Source organism: Arvicanthis niloticus, chromosome 14 (genome assembly GCF_011762505.2).
Source record: "Arvicanthis niloticus isolate mArvNil1 chromosome 14, mArvNil1.pat.X, whole genome shotgun sequence".
NCBI classification, from domain to species: Eukaryota; Metazoa; Chordata; class Mammalia; order Rodentia; family Muridae; genus Arvicanthis; species Arvicanthis niloticus.
In genome coordinates, this window is record NC_047671.1 from 13,199,763 (window position 1) to 13,210,000 (window position 10,238).

Genomic DNA, 10,238 nt, shown 5'->3' on the forward strand with positions numbered 1-10,238 from the left:
AGCCATGACAAAGCCCAGGGACAAGGTCTGGAGAAGTGAGTACCTGAGGTCAGCATCAACCTCATCCTCACCGAGGACTCAGGCGAGCCTGGAGTACACCTATGAAGATAGATCTGGTACACAGTCGGCCCTTATGAGGGATGCAATGTTGACTAGGAGAATTCAGAAGACAAAGAGGTCTTCCTAAGAGGAGAGAGGTCCTGGGATGAAGAAAGGCTAAAACTGAGTTGAGTAAAAGTAAGAAGATGGGGAAGCTCTGGGAGTGTCCCCACCTACCGCAGGCAGAGAGAACAAGCACCTGACTGAGCCTGGGTCCTGGAGCTTTCATGTGACAGGCTAAGGATCAGAGATCAACCCTAGGAGTGTGGAGGAGGCGCTGAGACACTTGTTTGTGGGTTGGTATTCTGCAAATGGGATGCTTGGAGTGTCATGAGGGGTTTGGTGAGTCTTCATGTGAAAAGAACCAATAAGAATCACTGCACTTGCTCATCAGAGGCAGACTCCTTTTCACCAGAGGGCAAAATAACCCCCAACTGTTTCTCTCCAGGTAAATCTTGCTAGAAACAAGCTGGATAGAGATGATGGGTACAGAGCAGGGCCATGTAGATGGGCCATCCATCAGGAAGAGAAGAAATAGCTTTGTCTCACCGTGGAAATGGGTTCCAGAGACAAAGAAGAGCCTCCTCCATCACTGTTGCCTGGCACCTGGCTTCAGGGGAGCCCTCGGTGGGCTTACAAGAACATCTTCTTTCCAAATGCCAGGACAAACCCTGGGCAGCTCAGGGACCATCCTATTTGGCTCTACACAAATTCAGCATTGGTGTTTAACTTTTTTTTCCTTAAAAAAAAAAACTCCCTGTTATTTAAATGGTTTTAAACATGAAACTAGGCCAGGAAAAGGGGGTAGCATTGTTTTAATAATTAGCAATTATGATCGCTGCAATATTAATTGCATATTTCCATAGCAAACACTTCCCCAGAGGGCCAGGGGTGGTTAGAGACTGACAGAGCCTAAAACTGGAATTCCTAAGAACAGAAAAAGAAGAGAAAAGCAACTTCTCCATTTAAGCAAATTACCACGGGGACTGCAGGCCCCTCTAATTAGCCTGGCTTGCCATGGTAGCAGGAGCGAGCAAGGCTGCCTCGCAGTCTCACTCAGCGTGAGGGCCTACTATCCCATCTTTCTATCCCATATCTTCCTTCTTGTCATTTTAACAAGGGAGCAACTTCTTTCCAAGTGTGGTTGGGCTGAGCTGGGAGCCTGCCCCCCACCACTTAGCTCCCCCGCCAGGCTGGGGCCCGGGGTTCATTCCTAGGTTCATTTGTGCAGATCGTGGCCACCTCGGGAGAAGGGCAAAATGGGACAGGACCTTAGGCAATTCTTAATGGCAACACTCACGGGAGGCCAGGGCAAGAGAGGCCACCAAATCAGTCTCCCCAATTCTATGACACAGATTGTGGGGTTCAGGCTGAAAGGAGGTATCAAAAAAAAAAAAAAAGCAGGAGGGGAGAAAGAAGAGGAAGTGGGAGGGATCTAGGAAAGGAAGGAGGGAGGGAGAGGGACAGCCGGGAGGGAGGTGGACTGCAAACGGAGGAAAAGAAGGCACAGAGCCAGCAGTGGTGAAGCAGCAAATGGCTACTCACACTTGCTGGATATGACGTCTCTGAGATTGGTAAGCACTCACCAAAGAAGGGCCTTGAAAGCACCCGGCATTCCTTCTGCACACCACCTTCCAGCCTGCCAGCATAGCCCACACCAGCAGCCACCCATGAAGCCGGAAGAAGCAGGAAGGCTAGCGGCAGAACCCACCCATCCCTCCCCTAGCTGTGCCTGTCAGGGGAGCTCAGAGCCCAAGACTGCAGATCCCGAACTGTCACACATGGTGAATTAGGGCATCGCTGCAGCATTGGGGGAAGAAGGCATTACTGACCCAATGTCACAGCTGTGAAGACAGAGGCAGCCTGTCCCAGGTCACAGTCACACACTTAGAAAGAGGCTGAGGCTGAAGCTCTTTCTAGCACTAGGCACCATTTCTCCCAGGTCACTCCTGGTAGCCTGAGTCCTGCTGAGCAAACCTACAGATAGAAGAGCTGGACTGCCTGGCTGCCCGGATGCTGGCTGTGACCTGGTCCTGTCCCCCTGAATCTGAGGGAGACTAAAGAACACCATTCCTAGTTTTGCCCAGGGTACATAATCTCCATTTTCAAGGACTTGCAAAGCAAAACTCCAAACTCACAAATAGAGACAGTGCAGGGCAATCATTCTCATTGTGAAAGGCCTCTCCCTCAGGTGCCTTTAAACTGGGCGCTCCCTTGTGGTTGGAGCAGTTGTTTACAGATCATCATCGCTCCTGGATGGAGAAGCTGGGAGGCCTGACAGAAACTCACAAACAAAATGTCTCCGGCCCACCCGCAGCAAAAGCAAAGCAGCTGCTGAGCTTGTAGGGGAGAGAAACTGGGTGACTGAGCACAGACGCTCAGCGTGCAAGAGGAGCCTCCGGCCCCTTGCTGGCCCCCTAGGTCAGCACAGCAGGATGCTGTCACCTTAGCATGGTAGAGAGCCCACAGGCCACACTGTCCCCTTGGCCTTGGCCATATGAGCAGCTCTGAGGGCTGGGGAGGAACGTGAGCCCCTAGAGGTCTTAGTCCTGTAAGCCTGAGGTCACATGTCCTGTTGTATGGAGACACTGAACCCCGCCCTGCTGTCTCTGAAGCTATCATGATACCTTATGTTGGCACTGTTGGCAAGGGTGGTGTCCCACCACCTGGGGTTGTGGGGACAGCTTGACACATGACACCTGGCACTTCACAGATGAGAGTGGCTAGGAGTCACAAGCCCCAGGGGAGGAGGTTGCTATGTACCACACGTGGGACACACAGGACTCTAGGAGGCAGGCTTTGTCATGAGTCGAGAGTGAGTGACCACCCATTACCACAGGAGAATTCGATTGTTTTTTTCTGAGCAGTCTTGCAGCTGGCAGCAAGCTGAAACCCAGTCACCAGGCCTCAGAAGAACCTACCTCACCCCCGAAACAAGGAAGGCTTGGCTGGGTGGTTGGTCCATGCAGAAAAAAGAGAAGGGAGCATGCTCTAAGCCATAGGGAGCCCTCCAGGTGTCAGGGGTAGCCTGCAGCATCAGATATTGATTTTAGGATCCATGTTGCAGAAAACCCTGGCTTCCCCCAGAGCCCTGGGGAGCTCGCCATCACTAACAGTAGCCATAGGTTTCAAAGGAACAGACCCACTCAACACCCAGGCCAGGTTAGGAGACCCAGGTTCTAAAGAAGGCTTCCTGCTACAGAAGCTTCTGCCATTCCAGACTGGACAATGGGCTCTGTGGCCCCAGCCTGGAGAGTGCACTGCCCACCCTCCTAACAGACCTGGGCAGCTTTGCTCACTGCGCCAGCCCAGCGCCAGCAAGCAAACACTACCCAGCAGATTTCAGATCTTACTTATCCCTGGGAATCCATCTCAAAGCCGCCTTTGGAAACTCCTAAGTAGGAGATAATGCTCGGATTTCAGCCTCACCAAATAGTTTGCAGTACAGTTATTCACAAAGCCCTAGCAGGCAGGAAGAAACAACCCAGCAGAACAGTGTTTAAGTAAACAGCAGTGTGGGGTGGATAAAGAAAGGGAAAGGAAGGGAGGGATGGACAGATAGGGAAGGCTAGACACACACACCCACACACACACACACACACCACTGCTATGTCCCCATTCCTTTCAAAGATTGACTGAATAACTTCTGTCAAGCTCCTCACCCAACACACACCGCAGAAGCCCCAGCCCCTGTTCCCAACAGCCTTGCTTTGCTATGAAAGTGCTATGCTGGGCTTCCCTGGGGAGAGAACTAGAGGAAAGACGGGGGTGGGGGAGTGAGGGGTGGGGTGGGGGGCTCCAAGAAATGATATGGAAAATATGTTGTTGACATATGTTCAGGGGCAGGGAAGGAGGGACCATAAGACGACTCCTCACTGAGCGTCACTTGACTCCAAGCGCCAAGTGTCACTTGTAAAGGTAGACAGAGCAAACAGGACCCAGGGGGAAAGCCAGGCTGAAGCAAAGAAAGCATTTCTAGAGAACTGTGTGCTAGGCTGGCCTGCCTGGTACTCTTCCTTCAGAAAGGCCCTTTATTGTAATGGCTGCTAAGGCAATTATGACAGCTGGTGTTGGTACTGAGGAAATTTGGTTACTTGTAAGAGTCGGGAGAGAAAAAGCTGAGGAGGCGGTACTCTCTGAGAGACCTGAGGGTACAGACAGTGGTGGCTGAAGGAGACAGGAAGCCACCATGCACATCTCTCTCAGCTGAGGAGCTGAGGCGCTGCTGAGATCTGGAATGGAAACAGCCTGAGAACAGGGTGCTGCCTAAAGGCAGAGCCCTGGGGCTCTCGGAGTTGCACGAAACCCACTTGCTGGTTAGGTGGTGGTGTTGTTGTTTTCTGTCACCTTGCCACAAATTAGTCACCTGGGAAGAAAAAACCTTAATTGAGCAATTGCCTCCAGCAGCTGGCCTATAGATAAGTCTACAGGGCCGTTTTCTTGATCAATAAGTGATGGGGGGGGAAGGGTGCAATTCACTGACAAGGATGTCATCACTGGGCAGATGGCCCTGGGTTCTTGAAAAAACCAGAGTGAGGAAGCCACGAAGACAAACCTGTAAGCAGCTCCTCCATGGCCCCTGCATCAGCTCCTGCCTCTGGGTTCTGGCCCTGACTGCCTGATTTCCCTCAGTGATGGACTGTAATGTGGAAATGTTAACCAGGGAAGGGAACAGGACTCATGGGGCTTTCAGCTGTCCCCTCAAACGCCCTCTACACCCTTCTCCAGAACCTATCTTCTTGCCCCCAGTCATTGACAACTCTGATGACCCAACGCTGAGGCAACAGAGTGATATTGGCCTATCCTGCCTGCTTCACCACAGTCCCTGTGTTTGTCAAACTGGACATTGGTAAGTGTTTACTGAACTGAACTGGGAGAAGAATGGCTGGCACCCAGGACTTTCTGAATGAGCAATTTAGTACAGTGTGGGCCACGTTGCTGGGCCTGTAGCGCTAGTCCTAAAGGCTTGACGAGTTTCTTACACCTTCAGCCCCAGTTCCCATGAGCAAGTCACAACGGCACTATCCTGACCAGCCTCATTCCCATCCCCCACCATTTCCCATCCACAGCTTAGCGCACAGTAGAGCTTCACATTATACCTGTGTGCTAGTCCACAATATCACCAAAGAGTGGTCATAATAAGCATATAGTCCTATGTGTGCCAGGCAGGACCATCAAGGTCACCCAAGGGCACACTCATGCCAGGGATGGTCCCAAAGTCAAGAAAGATCAAGGTTGTGTTGGGATCTCAGAAGTTATAAACAAAGACCAGACAGGAAAGCACAGTGTTCAGCGTGCACACACATTGACCTGCAGAGCGGCAACTTGGAGGCTTGGAAAAGAGCGTGGCTGAAGATTCGTCACATTCATTTTATCTTTGCCAAGTGCCAATCCCAGTGTTGAGATGGGGAAGACATCGCATGCCACAAAGGATGTACAGGCCACAGCCTCCCATTGCTCTAAAAGGCCGAACTGTCAGAGCTGGCGAGCAACATTTCAGATTATTCTGGGTGAGCCTCCAATTTTACAAATGAGGGCACAGACTTCCAGGAAGCCACAAAAATCCCTTCAAGGTTAAATAGGCCCTGGAATCTAGATCAAGGCTTCCTAGTTCAGTGTCTGCCCATTCCATTCCTTGTTGCCCCTGCTGTGGACCAGAGTCCAACAGCCTTGTTGCTGTTTGCCACCCATCTCCTCAAGAGTCGTGTTAGCCCTGTGTGGGCCGGCACTGGATCAGAGTTCTCAGTCCAACACCAAGAACACTGCCTGAAGCTTCACAGGCAGAATGGACGGGGTGGATAGAACAGAGTGAGCAAATACAGCTGAGTGAACTGTGTGCTACAGCGTGGGCTGGAAGACTCTAGAAGAAATGGGTGTGGAAATGCAGCCTGACAGAGCAGCTGGCAGAACTAACTAGGGCTGGGCTTCCAGTGTGGGCATAAAAGGCCCCAGGCTCGCTCGCTCGCTCACTCACTCTCATGCCCCCTGTACAATATGCCACTTCTTCCATCACCTTCCATACCTGTCCACTCTCTCACCCCAGGCGAGGACAGGCAATGCTGTGTACGCTGTGTGACTGTGGAGGGCCAGTTCCTCATCTGGAGCATGGAGGACGATACATTCAGAACCACAACTTTCCGGAGAGCTGCTTTGGAACAGGATGAGCAACTGACATAAGGTAACATTTGTGTGTTCGCTTAACTAAGCCAGAGGATGCCCAGATATCAGGATGCCTGCCTGTCCCACAAGCCTGTGCCCTGACATCGGGAATCCAGAGGAGCCCCCCTTGCTGGCTTTTAATCGTGAGTCAGGCTCACCGTGGGCCTCCGCCTCTGCTCTGTTTGTTCTCCCCTGATGTCTGCCTTAGCCCTCACCCACTACTACGCCTGGCACCGAATCCTACCCCTGACACATCATCCCCTTCTCGTGAAGCCCTAGCTATGATCTTCCAGCCAAGGATGCACACACCTGTAATCCCAGCACAGACAGAAGGATCGGAAGTTCAAGGCAAGTGAACTCGGGTGCACTGTGTGTTTTTGGCAAGTCTGGACTACAAAAGAACCAGTGGCAACATAAACGAATAAACAAACTAAAACCTCCATGCTCAGTCCCTACTGGGTGTTCCCTGGCTATCCTGAGCTGACTGTATCTTATCTGCCAAGTCCCTGCCCTCCGGCCTTCCCGAGTAGCCACTCCTGTTTGTTCCTAGCGTGCCCTACAGCATCCTCCATCTGAGGCCTCACCACTGTACAGTCGCCTAACCCGGACCTAGTGCCTCCCTTGCCAATCAATCATCCTTGCTGGGAAGGAATGAGAGACAAAAAGCCAGCAGAACAGCAGGACCTTGAGTTGAATTTCATTTCCCTCCCAACCCCTGGCTATTTAAGGAGTTAGAAGCCAGGCTTTGCTCGCTGCATGTATGTACACATTTCCTCTGTGTGATTGCCTATTCTATTTATCCCGGGGAATTTGTTTCAAAGCCACCTTTTGGAAACTCCTAAGTAGGTTGTAATTCGGTGGATTTTCTGTTCTGCTCACTGCCTGGCAATGTCGTTTATTCCACAAACACGTCAGCTGGGGGTTGGGGTGGGGGAGGGATGCATAAAATATGGGGCTGTGCTTCCCCCTATATTCCCACATTGTTGCAGCCTGGATTCGAGGACGGGACCTCTTAGCTGGGCAGGGCTTATGCAAAAATTCTTAATGTCTAAACTTTTACATCCTCATAACCTGTTATTAGTATGGACGTAGTTGTCTCTGAATGGCATTTAAAAGCAAATTGGATTTTCTTCCCCTAGCTGATACTGCCCTCAGATCCACTGGCCAGAGAATGTAGCTTACTTCCTGTCTGAAGCATCCATTTATCATGTGTCACAGGATCTGAAATAAAATTCCTTTGTAGACGACTGTCTAATAAAGAGGTTCTTAGCGTTCATAATTTACCTCAAATGTCATTTACACACCAACTCTCTCACATCCTCCATCTAAGGTACAGAGCTGAAAGGTTTGAGATGATTTTCTGAAGATCCTAGATTCGTGTTCTGGAATAGTATCTCCATTAAACACCAGCTTCTTACAGGCCATCAGAAAAGCCACCTGCTGGGCAGGGAGGAAGTAAAATCCTCGGAGCCCAGGGAGGGGGAAGGCTAGCCATCAGCCAGTAAGAACAGGATTCTGTGACTTCTGACGTTCACCAGTGTATACACAGGATTTTCAACATGGTAGCCTTTTGCTTGGTGGAAGGGCCAGAGTGTGGACTAAAATCTTCACCTTCAAGATCTTTCTGGAAGCAATGCTAACAAATTAATCAAGGAGTACAGACCGGACAGCACATTCGACTTTATTTATTTATTCTTTTAAAAAGTGAGGGGGTCGGGGTGCAAGCTAGGCACAGTGGAACAAGGCTATACTCTCACATACTTATGAGGCTCAGGGAAAGATCACAAATTCAAAACTTGCCTGGGCTACAGTGTAAATTCAATTCCCAGCAATACCTACATCAATCAATTAAGGAAGGCTCATGTATCTCCTGCCGGGACCTTTGCCATCCCTAGCAGATACAGGGCACCTCACTAGCTCCTTTTGAACCTCAGTCCCGTTTTCTTGAGACAGACCTTCACTGTTACCATTTATGTGTGTGTCCATTGGACAAAGGTCTCTCAAGGCCAATTGTGCTCTGTTCCCTCTGTCTCCCCAACATCGGGGCCACTGCTTGTCACTTGGAGGGCACCAAACAAACAGCTGAATAAACAGAAGATCCAGTCCCTGCTCCTGTGTTGTCCATTCCAATATGAGAGACAGAACACATCGAGGGCCAGCACAGGGCCTGGTTCTCCATCAGCCAAGCCCAGGCTGAGGACCCAGCCATGACAAAGGGGGGGGGGGCAACTGCTGCGGCTTCAACAGTAAATTCTTCTATTCCCCTGGACATCACGGGACTACCCTATTTGTTTCAGAACAAGAAGAAAGGAAGCCAGTCTTGGGGCAGGGGAAGAGACCATTAGTAGAGCCACCCGGGAGGCTTCTGGAGCATCTGAGCCAAAGTGGCACATGTCACTGTTATGTGCATTGAATACCTGTGGCCACCAGGCAACCAGGAGACTGCCTCCTCTACATTTGACCTAATAAGGAAAAGAATGAAGTAAACAACCACAGCAGAAGCTCAGACATCTGCAGAGGCCATGATAGGAGGACACGGGGAGGGCAGGGGAAGGGGAATGGAAGGCTCTGTCCCAATTCATCCTAGAGCAACTTAGAAAGACTTGTTGTTCCCAATTGAGGCCCCATCTTTTACAACCAAAGCAGTGTAGCTCAAGCAGACTCTTCTTCTTAGTCAGCTGGGGCTGCCATGACGAGGCAATGCCACAGGCATGTGCTGTTCACAACTGTTAAGTCTGGTGTACTTAGTGGTGGGCTCAGGCAAGACTCTGCTCTCTGACCATGGACCCTAGAGGTGTGAGCTGGCTTACAGCATTTCCAGAATGGCTGAAACCCATCTGGAGAGAAATGCTCATACACAGTAGCACCTTACAACACTCTATGAAGGTCTGACTGTCACGGGCATTGAAGTGCACCATTAACTTCCACACGTTGTGAGACCCGGGTTAATGACTACGGCTAACTGACACAGCCCCCTGAGTCAGAACTTTAACATGAATACCTTTCTCCAAGTCATAGGTTTTCCTTCATTTTCCTGCTGTAATTTGATCCGTTTCTAGCTTTCTCTGTTGCTTGGTTGTAGACTAGTAATGTTTTCCATCAGTCCTGACAAAGTGTATCCATTTTACTGGTCTGTTTTAAAGGAAAGATTTTGGCACCTTCATTTGAGCTCTTATCGTTATTAACTCCTTCATTCTATGTCTGTGGTTCTGGATTATTGGTCTTTACCTAATCTCTTCAAATGAAATCTTAGATTATTCGTTTGCAGGCCTGATGTTTTCCAATGACCCTACCTCTGTTTTCGTTGACATAGAGTGCCCTGGCGATGACTCTATGGTGTGTGTTTCCGTTTGGACTAACTCTCTGATGTAGTGACCACTGAAGTGAGTGTAGCACCTCAGTCACAGGTGCCTGGGCCTTATTTCCACTGTTATGTGGGGGCGCCTCCTTGCTGTATTATACTGTGCTGGGAGATATGGCATTGAACTATGATAGTAATCTCCCCAAAATACACTGAGTTATTTCTGACCCGATAGGTAGGCGATCATGCCCTGTGTGTATTTGAAAGGGATTTTCATTCATTACCAGGTTGGTAGATGTACACAGTCAACCTCATTAATTGTGTTATACCACGAGTGTCCTCCACGTTCTAACCTAGTTTCTTTGTTGGTCTGTCTTGTTGATCTGTTGAGAAGTAAGTTAAAATCTCTGACTGTAAGAATATATTTATCTGCATCCCCCAATGACGCTATCAATTTTTGCTGTTTATGTTTTCAAGTCTTTTGTTATGTGCATAATGGCCCATGATTGTTATATATCATCTTAACAGGGAATTTCTTTCCTTGCCATAAAACATTCCTCTTTATCAGCTATTAATATTGCTATCCCTATTTCTGTGCTATTAGCCTGCGCCGGAACATATCTTTATATTTTCCTCTTATTTTCAACACTGCTATTTGTTCTCTATATGTATTTTCCAA

At 49.6% G+C, this 10,238-nt stretch overlaps 1 protein-coding gene across 2 annotated transcripts in view; it reads right to left on the reverse strand.

Annotated features, from left to right (window-relative positions):
• Positions 1 to 7,932: 7,932 nt before the first annotated feature.
• LOC143434265 (uncharacterized) overlaps positions 7,933 to 10,238 on the reverse strand; it is a 38,934-nt gene continuing 36,628 nt past the window's right edge. For both annotated transcript variants that reach the window (XR_013103610.1, XM_076912438.1), the window contains one exon: positions 7,933 to 10,238. This exon is cut by the window's right edge and continues 4,202 nt beyond it. The gene's annotated coding sequence lies outside the window, so the exon portion shown is untranslated.